A 13,947-nucleotide genomic window follows, 5' to 3' on the forward strand; every position below is an offset into this window, starting at 1 on the left:
TAAAACCAAAGTCCTCTCTGTTTGGCTGGTTTGGCATGCCTTAATAGTAAAGGAACTCCAGCTTTGAGCTGTAACTGCCCTGTTCTAAGCAACTTGTCCTGAATTGATACTCTCAGTAGTGTCCCACCAAAGACAGCATCATTGTACGACCTAGGCAATTGCCCTGCTTGCTACCCCCTAATGCCAGCCCTGGCTTTTATATGTAGAAAACCAGTTATTGTGATATAGATGGGCCATGGAGTTTTTATAGCATGTTGAGGGGCCTCATAAAGAAAATGGTTGAGAACCCCTATCCTAAGGGAACCAATCTGCCAGGTAGTATGGTACGCTCAGGACACACAATGCAGAGGCACTAGATCTCTGCAGAGCTGGAGACAGCAATCGGCTTCTGGCACTGCAGGCGCCGACTTTTCAAACTGCCGGTGGGTGCTCAACCCCTGGCTCTGCCCCAGTCCCTTTCCCCAAAGGTCCCACCCCGCCTATTCCTGCCCAGTTCTGCCCCCTCCACCGAGTGCACCGTGTCCTTGCTCTTCCTCTTCCCTCCCAGCATCTCTGCATGCCGCGACACAGCTGATTGTGGTAGGCAGGAGGCACGGAGAGGGAAGAGGGAGGTGCTGATCTGCGGGGCCCATTGGTGGAAGGGACGTGCTGGGGATGGTGGTGGAGGGTGTTAGAACATTGCACAACTTTAAATGAGCATGTTCTCTAATAGAACAGAGACTTAATAATGAAACAACTTTAACCAGGATGACTTGGTAAGTGACGAGTTACTGTATCTTTGTTCAACCAAGGGGGAAATGGAAAGTCCCGCCATTCACTGATTTGTGTCCATTGTCATGGGGCATACATATCTTAGTAGCCTCATAGAGTCTGCCAGGTGCTATTACTGTGCTTTGTTAAAAATAAACCTGGCCTGGTGCCTTCAATACCTTAACCGATCTTATGGTCATTGGGTGGTTTGCTCAAGGTCTGCTGTGCCGTCTGTCTGTGCAGAACTGGGGCAGCACATAGGGAGAACACATACAAGCAGCCGAACATCTAATCATACAGACAACTGTCAAGTTTTGAATCTTTTTTGTGAAATAAAATTATTGTAGGCATATCTGTATATAGATAAACATATTAAAAATAAACCATAAAAGGCTGAAAAGTTAACATAAGTATCAGAGTTTGAAAGAAAACAACACTCAGAACACATGAATTCTTCATCTTTTATGATTTAAGTCTTTCCAATAACAAATACATGCAGCCTTGAGTCCCTGTGCGGTCCACTGAAAAGCCTCTGGCAGTCCAGATTTGCACCGCAGGCTGCTTATTGACTATCCCCTACTCTAAGTCAAATGTTGTTTGCCTGATGTCAATAATATTATCCCTGTGTATAAGGCAAGAAGGATTCGGCCCTTAGAATTTCTAACTGTGCATATTGTGTATTTTTCGTGACATTTGCCTATTTCCAAGGCAGTAGAGAAGACTAGTTGCTATGGCGTTGATCCTGCAAATGGTTCTGCCTCGATGGACCATTGATGCCAAAGGGATTCAGGGCTGACACAGAGGTGCCTTCGTAGAACAACTTGCAAGATTTGGGTCTCCTGATTATTTTCAGGGAGAGGATAGTGGGGGAATATTGGGCCTGAAGAATGGCTATAATCAAGTCAGAAATTAATTTGCTTCTTTGAAGACAGAAGACCTGACGTTTGAAAGGTTTTGTCTGTGTTGTTTCAGTAGCCCAGAATGAGTAACTTTTCTTTTAAATTAATTTTTATAGTCTAAGATGATTCAATTTTTAGAAGAAGGTTGAACTATCTGATTATCAGGTTTACAATTAAGTGGCACTGTAGTTCCCTGAGGGTCTTCATCTTCCAATAATCTTAATTGTAATTTGCTGTAATTGGTATCCAGTTATCTGTTGCATCCCTTTCTTTTGTACTTGGAAAATTCAAAATGCTGACAAGCCAGTATTGACATATTTGGTGAATGTGTTAATTATGGAGGAACTGGCAACTATTTCATCGTCAAACTGGGTTCAGTTTTTCTAGTTAGAAGCATATTTAAACCTTTTTTAAGGCATAACAACAAATCTTAACCATAACCAAAATTACACCATTTACTCGGAGGGTAAAGTCAGCTGGTGTAAATCAGTGTCAAGCCAATAGAGCAGTGCTGACTTACACCAGTTGAGGATGTAACCCAAAATTTTCTGCAAAATTCTGAGAATGTCTCACTACTCCAAGAATCCAAAGGAGTTAAAAATTACTCTTATTAAATATGCAGTCTTATTGTAGCTGCGCTGGTCCCAGGATATTAGAGAGACAAGGTGCGTGGAGTAATATCTTTTATTGGACCAATTTCTGTTGGGTGAGAGAGACAAGTTTTGAGCTTACACAGAGCTTTTTTTCAGGTCTGGAAAACTAACTCATGCAGGAGGCTCCAGGGGGACGGGGAGGAGCGAGGGCATGGCAGGATCAGGGGAGGGGGCGGGAAGGGGTGGAGTGGGGGCAGGACCTGTGGCAGAGCCAGGGGTTGAGCAGTGAGCACTCTCCGGCACATTGGAAAGTTGGCGCCTGTAGCTCCAGACCCGGAGTCGGTGCTATGCAAGGAGCCGCATATTAACTTCTGAAGAGCTGCATGTGGCTCCGGAGCCACAGGTTGGCCACCCCTGTCCTAAGGCATGAAAGAGGACAGCTCTTTTCCTGCTGACCGTAGGAAGCCAATGAAAGTGAAGTTCCTTTCCTGCACACATCTTAAAGTGTGCAGCAGTGAAATTCCTCTCCTGGCCCTGCAGCATTTCTAAGGTCTTCAGGGCTCTCTAAATATGTGATAATTAGAGCAGGTTTTAGTTACTATGTTTGTGCCAGTAGATTCATGAGAATCTATTTATGGGCAGGACCAACTCTACCTATACGCAAAGTACGCAGCTGTGTAGGGCACCAGGGAATTTGGGGCACCACATTTCCTGGTGCCCTGCACAGCTGTGTGCTGCTCCAGCCCCTGCTCCACCTCTTCTCCATGGCCTCCACCCCACCCCTGCTCTGCTCCAGCCCCGCCTCCACCCCACCCCTTTCCCAAAGCACCCGCTCCTGCTAAACCCCCCCAGCCCACCCCTTCCTGCCCCTGCCCCCGCCCTGCCTCCACTCCCCTGAGGACTGCAGCAGGGCCGGGCCTGCACCCACTGGTGGCAGGAAGTGCAGCAACCTGTCCCCAGCCACACCACTGGTGAGTGCTGGGGGAGGTTCCCCTCTGCCCCGCCAGCCAGCGCCCCGGAGACCTGCGTAGTGCCCCAGAATGGCTAGGTAGAGCCCTGTTTATGGGACTGATATAGTGCTGAATGCTCTGCTCTCCTGTCCTACCCTATTGCTAGAACAAACTAAGGCCTCTCATTTAGCTTTCTTTAGCAGCAAGGTATTTGTTTCCAGGTAAAGACTATAGCAAAACCATAACATCTCTGGGCTTGCAGAGTCAGTCTACAGCATTAATTCCCCCTCATTCCCTCTATTGGTTTATTGGTTAGTGAATTCTGGAACCACATTATCTATGGTCTGTCTCTCCAGGTTATGATAATGAGAACAGTTTATCATGTCCGTCCCTTCTGCTTTCTCTCCGGACATTGCAAACTGGTATCACACTGTTATGATTAATAGTGACAATTGTGAGTCTGTCACACTCTTCTTATTGGCCACCTAGCTGTTTTGAAGCTTAGCAGTACTTTCAGTGAATGGTACTTCTATTCCCTTATGTGTGCTCCATTTAATCCGCCTCTTGAAATCATGGCATTCTGGTTCTGCTAGATTCTTTTCAGTTAGACCTTTGCGCTAACGACAGAACTAGAGCTCATCTTAGCCCCACTGTTAATTCATACACACTAATATTGTTTCACTAAAGGAATATCCCAAAATATCATAGAAATGTAGGGATGGCAGGGACCTTAAGAAGTCATTTAATTTAGCATCTGTTCTGTGGGAGGACCAAACATACCTAAACCATCCCTGACAGGCGTTTGTCCAACCTCCAATGATGGGGATTCCACTATCTTCCTTGGAAGCTTACTACAATGCTAAACTACCCTTACAAATAGAAAGTTTTTCCTAATAACTAACCTAAATCTCCCTTGCTGAAGATTAAATGGATTACTTCTTGTCCTGCCTTCAGTGGACATAAGAACAGCCATACTGGGTTAGACCAAAAGTCCATCTAGCCATGTGTCTTGTCTTCCGACAGTGGCCAGTGCCAGGTGCCCGAGAGGGAATGAACAGAACAGGTAATCATCAAGTGATCCATCCCCTGTGGCCTATTCTCAGTTTCTGGAAAACAGAGGCTAGGAACACCATCCTTGACCATCCTAGCTAATAGCCATTGATGGATGTATCCTCCATGAATTTATCTAGCTCTTTTTTGAACCCTGTTATAGTCTTGGTCTTCACAAGATCCTCTGGCAAGGAGTTCCACAGGTTGACTGTGCAATGTGTGAAAAAATATTTCCTTTTGTTTGTTTTAAACCTGCTGCCTATTAATTTCATTTGGTGGCCCCTAGTTCTTGTGTTATGAGAAGGAGTAAAAACACTTCCTTATTTATTTTCTCCAGAATTTTATAGATCTCTATCTTATCCCTCCTTAGTCATCTCTTTTCCAAGCTAAAAAGTCCCAGTCTTATTAATCTGTCCTCATATGGAACCTGTTCCATACCCCTAATAATTTTTGTTGCCCTTTTCTGAATCTTTTCCAAGTCCAATATATCTATTTTGAGATGGGGCGACCACATCTGCACACAGTATTCAAGATTTGGGCATACCATGGATTTATATGGAGGCAACATGATATTTTCTGTCTTATTATCTATCCCTGTCTTAATGATTCCCAACATTCTGTTAGCTTTTTTGACTGCCACATTAGTGGATGTTTTTGGAGAACTATCCACAATGCCTCCAAGATCTCTTTCTTGAGTGGTAACAGTTAATTTAGACCCCATCATTTTATATGGATAGTTGGGATTATGTTTTCCAATGTGCATTATTTTGCATTTATCAACATTGAATGTCATCTGTCATTTTGTTGCCCAATCACCCAGTTTTGAGAGATCCTTTTGTAGCTCTTCACAGTCTGCCTGGGACTTAACTATCTTCAGTAGGTTTGTGTCATCTGCAAATGTTGACACCTCACTGTTTACCCCTTTTTCCAGATCATTTATGAATATGTTGAATAGGACTGGTCCCAGTACAGACTCCTGGAGGACACCACTATTTACCTCTCTCCATTCTGAAAACAGACCATTTATACCTACCCTTTGTTTCCTATCTTTTAACCAGTTACCAATCCATGAGAGAACCTTCCCTCTGATCCCATGACTGCTTACTTTGCTTAAGAGCCTTTGGTAAGGGACCTTGTCAAAGGCTTTCTGAAAATCTACACTATCTCCACTGGGTCCCCTTGGTCCACATGCTTGTTGACTCCATCAAAGAATTCTCGTAGACTAGTGAGGCATGATTTCCCTTTACTAAAACCATGTTGACTCTTCCTCAACAAATTATGTTCATCTACATGTCTGACAATATTGTTCTTTATTATAGTTTCAACCAATACTGAAGTCAGGCTTACAGGCCTGTAATTGCCAGGATCACCTCTGGAGTCCTTTTTAAAAATTGGCGTCACATTAGCTATCCTCCAGTCATCTAGTAGAGAAGCTGATTTAAATGATAGGTTACAGACTACAGTTCTTCAATTTCACATTTGAGTTCCTCGGATCTCTTGGGTGAATACCATCTGGTCCTGGTGTTTTGTTCCAAAACTTCCTCTAATGATACCTCAATTTGGGACAGTTCCTCAGATTTGTCACCTAAAAAGAATGGGTCAGGTTTGGGAATAACCCTCACATCCTCAGCCGTGAAGACTGATGCAAAGAATTCATTTAGTTTCTCCGCAATGCCCTTATCCCCCTTTAGTGCTCCTTTAGCACCTCGATCATCCAGTGGCCCCACTGGTTGTTTAGCAGGCTTCCTGCTTCTGATGTACTTAAAAAAATAAATAAATTGCTATTTGTAGCAGGGTGGTCACCTGCTCCTGCCCTGAAGGGCTTGAAATCAGGCCTGGGACAGGGCTGAGGCTGCGTGAGGGCTGCTGCTAGGGAGAGCAGCAAGCCTTGGCTGATTGGGGAAACAGCCACAGCTGGGGCCATGCCCCAATCAGACCATAGCTGGCATTATAAAGGGCAGGGAAGCCAGGAACTAAGAGGATTCTCCCTCTAGCTTCTGAGGGAGAAGGGCCTGGCTGCCTAGGAGTTGAGGAAGGTAGCTAGAGTGGAGCAGGGCTGGAGAAAGGCTAAAGTAGCTGGGGTGAGGAGCTCCAGCCTGGAGAATCCCCAGGCTGCAGGCCTTGATAAAGGCCAGGACAGGTACTGGGGCTACAGAGGGGTAGCCTGTGGTAGGCAAAGGCAGCAGGTCCAACCCCCCCTTTGCCAGTGATGAATGGCGTGTACACTGCAGTCCGCCCCAGTGCACAGGGGCTAGATGGTGACTGGCCATAGCCATATACTGAGGCAAGGCAGGGATAGGGAGTTGGGGGTTCCCTGGGAAGGGGTGACCCAGATCTGTGGGGGTACTGCCGGGGGCAGCACCCAACATAAAGGGACACCGGGGTCAGGGAGGTCCACGGGGGCAAGTGGGACATCAGCCTGCAGAAGGTGCTCCGAAGGCTGGCAAGCTAATTCCCTGGACAACCAGCAGGAGGCGCCGCGCCAGTGAGTGGCCACACAGCTACACTATTAGTTTTTGAGTCTTTGGCTCGCTGTTCTTCAAATTCTTTTTTGGCCTTCCTAATTGTAATTTTACACTTCATTTGCCAGAGTTTATGTTCCTTTCTATTTTCCTCACTAGGATTTAACTTCCACTTTTTAAAGGATGCCTTTTTGCCTCTCGCTGCTTCTTTTACTTTATTGTTTAGCCACAGTGGCTCTCTTTTGGTTCTCTTACTATGTTTTTTAATTTGGGGTATACATTTAAGTTGAGCCTCTATTATGCTGTCTTTTAAACGTTTCCATGCAGCTTGCAGAGATTTCACTTTTGGCACTGTACAGTTTAATTTCTGTTTAACTAACCTCCTCATTTTTGTGTAGTTCCTCTTTCTGAAATTAAATGCTACAGTGTTGGGCTGCTGTGGTGTTTTTCCTGCCACAGGAATATTAAATTTAATTATATTATGGTCACTATTACCAAGCGGTCCAGCTATATTCATCTCTTGGACCAGATCCTGTGCTCCACCTAGGACTAAATCAAGTATTGCCTCTCCTCTGGGGGGTTCCAGGACCAGCTGCTCCAAGAAGCAGTCATTTAAGGTGTCAAGGAACTTTATCTGCATCCCATCCTGAGGTGACATGTACCCAGTCAATATGGGGATAATTAAACCCCCCCTTTATTATTATTAATTATTATTATTAATGAGTTTTTTTATTTTAATAGCCTCTCTAATCTCCCTGAGCATTTCACATATCACAGTCACTATCACCATCCTGGTCAGGTGGTCGGTAATATATTCCTACCGCTCTATTCTTATTAAAGCATGGAATATCTATCCATAGTTATTCTATGGTACAGTTTGATTCATTTACGATTTTTACTTCATTTCATTCTATGCTTTCTTTCACATATAATACCACTCCCCCACCAGCACGACCTGTTCTGTCCTTCTGATATATCTTGTACCCAAGGCTGGCTCCAGGCACCAGCTTAGCAAGCAGGTGCTTGGGGTGGCCATTCTGGAGAGGGGCGGTAGGTCCAGCTATTCGGCGGCAATTCGGCGGAGGATCCCTCACTCCTGGTCGGAGCGAAGGCCCTCCCGCTGAATTGCCGCAGATCACGATTGCGATCTCAGCTTTTTTTTTTGGCTGCTTGGGGCGGCAAAACCCCTTGAGCCGGCCCTGTTTGTACCCTGGTATTACTGTATCCCATTGATTATCCTCATTCCACCAAATTTCTGTGCTGTCTATTATATCAATATCCTCATTTAGTACGAGGCACTCTAGTTCACCCATTTTATTATTTAGACGTCTAGCATTGGTGTACAAGCACTTTAAAAACTTGTTTCCTTTTAGCTGTCTGCCATTACACAATGTAATTGAATGGGACTCTTTTTTTATTTGACTGTTTCTGATCAACCCATCTTATCACATCTGTTTCCTCTCCCCACTGCCTTTGTTTCCCTCCATGCTGGTTCCTAGTCCCAGCTGAGCCACCACCCCTTAGCTCCTCATCCAGTTTTATTGTCTCCTCTCAGCCAACTGACTTAAGTCCCACTTCTTTCTCTCACTGGCCTTCAGACCCCCTTGTTTCACTCCTCAACCCCCACCCCAGCTCCAGTCTCCTTGCCCAACCAGTCCCTGTTTCTCTTCCTTCTTTATTACAGTCTGGTCCCAGTCCTTGTCCCAATCTATTCCTTTCATGCCCCCCAGTCTGGCTTTTGTCTGCTCCGCACTTCACTCGGACAGCATTCTCCTGCACGCTGTCCGGGTGACAACAGGTGGGTCACTGAGAAGACAGGAGACACTGGCCCCACTCTGGCCCTGAGCAGCCACTACAGACAGAGTCCACCATGGCCCCCAGTAGTCTTGGACTGGAGGGATCTGTCAAGGCTGAATCCCCACTCTGGCACTTTGAGTGCAGAAGGTGGGGACCTGCAAGGATTTTAAAAATTAATACTTGTCACTCCCAAAGTGACAGCTTTTCTCTGACCTTGGCTAGGTAAATGCTGCCACCATCGAAATGCAAAAAAAAAAAAAAAAGGGCCCAGTAAGGAACACTTGGGAATTCCTCCCTGTGGAGTACCCTCAAGCCCTTTCACAGCCACACCCACGCATCCCAGGGAAGAGCTGAGAAAGAAAACAAAGGAAATTAGCTATTGCTACCAGCTAATCAAACAACATGCACAAACCTCTTAGGACACCAAAATTTCAATCCTGCCCTTAAAAAGATAAATTTTATTAAAAACAAAAAAGAAGGAAAATACATCTGGAACTTAGGCTTTTGCTAGATTTTAAAAGAGCAATTCCAAAAATTAAGCACCCAAAATAGCTTTCTTGGGGGTTCAGCTTAAAGGTTACAAGCAAACAAAAGCATCTGGGGTTAGCACAGAGGACTCTATTAGCCATAAGAAATAAACAGAAATAACCCTAATCACATCTTTCTAAACATTCCTGATCTACTACACATTCGGGAGTTCCAGCTAAGTAGTTCTAGGTATGAGCTGATGATTTATGATCCTACCTAGCTTAAAGCTGCTTACAGCATTGCTGCTCTGTGTCTCCACTCTCTGGAGAACAGCCACAGACATAAAGGGAAAGCTTCTTTCCAAATTTTAAAAAGTTCTAGCCTTCCCATTGGCTCTTTTGGTCAGGTGCCCTTTTCTTTACCTGGGGGACTTTGTTAACCCTTTGCAGGTAAAGCGAGCAGAGACCAGCCACAAAGAGGGACTTTATAGTTAGCTGGCTGGCTGGGTGTCCATAAAAGGGAGTTTACCCCCCACATCCTATTTATCACAGGATCATATTCAGTTCCTTTGTGGGGAAGGGGAAAGTGCGTGCATAATCTGGTCATGCATAGGAGCAGTCTGTGATGGTGGCTTATGCAGAGTTTGATCACCACCAGGAAGCTCGAGCATGCCAGTGAGGACAGAATCTTTGGAGATTCTAGATACTAAAAACAACAGATTTCTACTGAGCAAATGTATTTTTTTTTCAAGGACTCATGTCATGGCCAAATTTGGTTGGATTTTGATGCTCATGGCAAAAGGCACATCCCTCACAAAGGCCATTGCACTGTCAAACTTAAAATCCCTGTTTGAAAGCATGGAGACATCTGAGCAATTGAAAGAAAAGGTCACCCAAATTTAAATGGCCAAAAACATAATTTTCCCTAGCTTCACTCTTACAAATGGTTGAACTGTTCTGGTTAAAATTTTCCCTAACTAATCATCCTCAGGCAGATACCTGATGTGTAAGATTTCAGCCCAAATGGGTAGTCTGCCAAAGTTATAAGCAACCGAAAACAGAGTCTTATAATGGGAAGTGTTGGGCAACCTTAATATTAGGTGATGTTACCAGCTCCACCTATATTTTCAAAATTGTAGAAATGAACACACACACACACATATATAGACAATCCCAAGTTACCCAACAACCCTGCTGCACTACTCTATCTTTGAGGTCTGTGGAAAACCTATTTCTGCCTACCACAGCAGAGAAATTAATCAAGAATAGTTCACCCATGTGAACATATTATTCCTGTCATGCAGCCAAGAACCATGCCATCTACAGTACAGTGAGCAATTGAATAGGTTCTGTTCTGGCAAATTAAAACTGCCTCGAGGCAGCTATTATTAATGCATACAACTTTTTCATGATTTCATACAAAATGTAGGGAAGAAAATATGTGCAACCTGCTGTTTTTTGGCTCAGTTTCTCTCCCCCTCCCCCTGCCTCCCCTTTTCTTCGGGTTTGCAGCCTCTTTTGGACATGGAACCCATCCCTTCATATATCTGACAAGTTTCCAGATTTAGTCACAGAATCTCAGAGGTAAAATACTTACTCAGAGTACTTTGAATAAGAAGGCCACATAGTGCAAGTTTATTGTTCAAAGGAAATTAAAAATTGAAGTCGACAAGGGAAAAGTAGGGGCAGAAAAGGTACCTGGAATACTTAAAACCCTGTTGTTATGAATAATCTCTTTTCAATATTTTTGCTTTAAAATAGCACGTTGGCTCCAGTGAAAATACTGTATGTTGGACACATCACTTTTTCCGGCATGCAGGCACAACAATACATTTCCTTTTACTTTTAAGGTTGTCCAGTGATATTGAAAATCAAATGATACGTTCAATCTATGAAAGAGGCTGTGCAAACTGACCTCGTTCTCCTACCTTGCGTAGTCACTTACACCTGTGAAAAGCAGATGGGTGTAAAATGCCACCAGATCAGAATTCTGCACTCACAGGTGGTGGCACTTAACACACACTTTGGGCTCACTTTGCAAAGGGGTAATACAGTTCAGGACAGTGTAGAATCAGGCATATGATGGACATTTTAATGTTATGGCAGCAGAAATGTCTCAGATATGAATTCTTGCACACAAGACATTATGGGGTGGTTTCTCTACTCTGCTCATGGGCTGTGAATTCCACAGTGGGCATAATGCTGGCAAGTTGGCTCTTACGCCTCCTTTTTTCTGCAGCACACATGTTGTGGGTGAGGAGAGCAGGGAGGAGGAATGGCTGCAATGCAGTGCTCTCTGGCAATTTTCAACTGGCATATGGTCCCTTATGGGGCCATTGCCAGCCAGTGCACATTAGAGCATCCTGAGCCAGGGATGTACAGAGAATCAGGGAGATCCTTTCTGCTATGCCCAGTGGGAAGCAGCAGACAAAATTCTGCCTGTATGTTTGCCTAAACAATGTGGTCCAGTAATTTTGTTCATCTAAGTGGTACATCAAAGTCTTCAATATAGGAAATCTTTTTAGTTTGCTCCAGTTCCAGAAATCAGACATGAGAAATGTAATGAATGGGTAATATTCAAAACCACATTGTGGCATCTGGTTCTGAACATCACTCAACTGATTCTGATTTGGAAGGGCATTTAAACAGAAGGAGGGAGGAGACTCATTACTGATTGCTCTGCAAGTAAAAAATAAAATAGTGTTTTGCCTGCAGTCGCAGCAGCTATGAAATCATATTGTAATACTTGTGACACTAAAGGAGAACATTAAAATGCTTTTATACAAAAGAAATTGTCAGTCTGAGAGGTCTCATTTAGTCTTAATACAAGTGTATAACTATCTCATTTCCCTAATATTTACCCTACAGTTTATTTCACTATAGACATAAATTATGCTCCTCTCTGGAGAGCTCTTAATAAGTGAAAGTGATACAGACAGGGAGACTAGCTCCTCACCAGTTCTTTTCTCCTCAGAACTCATGGCTCTCATTTTAAGTCATATCACATTAATTTATTTTTCTTTCACAAATTATTTTTAGTCCAAGTTCCTTCAGATTGATGTGTGAAGTTATAAAACAAGACAGGTGCATGAACTCCATCCCTTACTTTTTGGAGTTATGTCTGAACATTTTGCCAGTGGAGACAACAGCCAACAATGAGATTTCTGCAGCAGGATTTTGCAGCACTTCTGAGGCAGGATGTTTGTACGATTAATAATGGTTGTTGAAAATTCAGGATATGAATCAGCCTCTCTATCCTGTTTGGCTCTGATTCATTACACTGAGGAGAAAAAAAATGTAGTTTTGAAAAATCACTAGTGATGATTTAAAGCCACATTCTTGTGATAAGTAATAACTATTCTTATAGATAGGTAATAACTACAGTCTAAGAGAAAGGAAGCTTCTGTTTGGAGCTGATTAAATATACTAACTGATAACTGTAATATCTTAGTATGTGATCTTTGGACAAGCTAAATCTGCTTCTTATGCTTATATTAATTTACCTGTTAAATGACAGGCATAATCACTAGGAATGGAATGTTCCCAATCAGAAAAAGCTCTCATCGCGTTGATGTGCAACCTGGTATAAACACAGAACCTGTCTGAAAAATAGATGTTGCCTTTATGCTGAATTACCCTGGGTCAATAATAGAGCTGTGACTGTATTCCACAAAGTAGGTATTTTTTGAGCAGTCTTTGACCACAGCAATTTGTCTGTTTTTCCCTTGGAAATAGGATTTATTTGGAGTAAAGTAGGATGAAAACATTCCATTAGTCTCCTGACATACAGCTTCATTGTCCCTTTCTCTTACTTTTTTATCCATGGAAACTTTCCTAGTCGTTCTTAGCTACTGACTCCTGTGGCTTCTGTAGCATACATGCTGACTCTTTAATTAAAATTGCATGCCAGGAAGTAACTGCCAGCTAAATCCATCCCTCCTACTGTTGCATTCTGTCAGCTCAGGGATATTTGGGGATGGGAGAAAAGGGAACGTCAGTGGCTGTCTCTGAAACTAAATTTTGGAAACTGGAAAATGTATGTTGAGTGAAGATTAAATCAGGAAAATATCAGAGCTTCTTATACAACAAAAATGAGTTATGAAGGTATAGAGTATTTTCTGAGTTATGAATATGCAAAGGAATATCAGGGAAAAAATAATCAGGAAGATGCTAACCTGATGGCTGACCTTGTGAAATCTTCCTACTAGGAGCAGTGCTATCCACTTTGACTTTTTCTATATTCTATCCTTGGACAGCCTGTATATTAGTCGTAACTTTTTGCAATCGGTTGGTCAGAACAGAACACAGAATTCCAGAGGAGAGGATACAGCTGATTTATATAATGGCATTAGAGTATTTTCTATCCAGTGGTGTAACCATTCTGTCTGTTTACTCTCCTTTTCTTTTTCTGTGATCATCACTCCACATTGAGAAAAGGTTTTCATTTGACTGTCTGACTATGTCGAGATCTTATCCTGAATGTCTACAGTTAAGTTAGAACTGAGCGATGTGTTTTTAAGTAGATCAAAATTACTCCTTCCACTGTAAACTACCTTTCATTCTGCCTCTGTCTCTCTTGTCCCCAGTCCATTTCCGACATTCCTCCCATTTTGCTCTGTGAATCCCAGTCATGCCCTATGTTCCCCATTCTGTCCCCCTCATCATGTCTGACCCCACATTCACCTGATAGGATAGACAACCAGGGGTGGAAGGCTTGAATAATATTTGGTGATGCCCAGAAGGGGTCCAAGTCTTCCCCTCCACCCCACACACACCTGCCTTGTAAGCTGATAGATATTTATTAAAATGTAAAATGGACTGTAAGCATTTAACAGTTTCCCTATATTGCACAATATCACTAAGAATATCAACTTTATTAATACTCTTTTGAATATAGAAACAACCAAGCACTCTTGGATCAATAACCCTCAAAAGCAAATACTTTCTAAAACTAAAACAAAATGTAGCCCCTTCTTTTG

At 43.2% G+C, this 13,947-nt stretch overlaps 1 long non-coding RNA gene across 1 annotated transcript in view; it reads right to left on the reverse strand.

Annotated features, from left to right (window-relative positions):
- Window positions 1–12,114: 12,114 nt before the first annotated feature.
- The window catches only part of LOC120398513, a 50,297-nt gene continuing 48,464 nt past the window's right edge, over window positions 12,115–13,947 (reverse strand). The window contains exon 3 of the long non-coding RNA XR_005594490.1: window positions 12,115–12,248. This is a non-coding gene — a long non-coding RNA (uncharacterized LOC120398513). The remainder of the gene's footprint in view (window positions 12,249–13,947) is intronic.

Source organism: Mauremys reevesii, linkage group 1 (genome assembly GCF_016161935.1).
Source record: "Mauremys reevesii isolate NIE-2019 linkage group 1, ASM1616193v1, whole genome shotgun sequence".
In the NCBI taxonomy this organism is placed as follows: domain Eukaryota; kingdom Metazoa; phylum Chordata; order Testudines; family Geoemydidae; genus Mauremys; species Mauremys reevesii.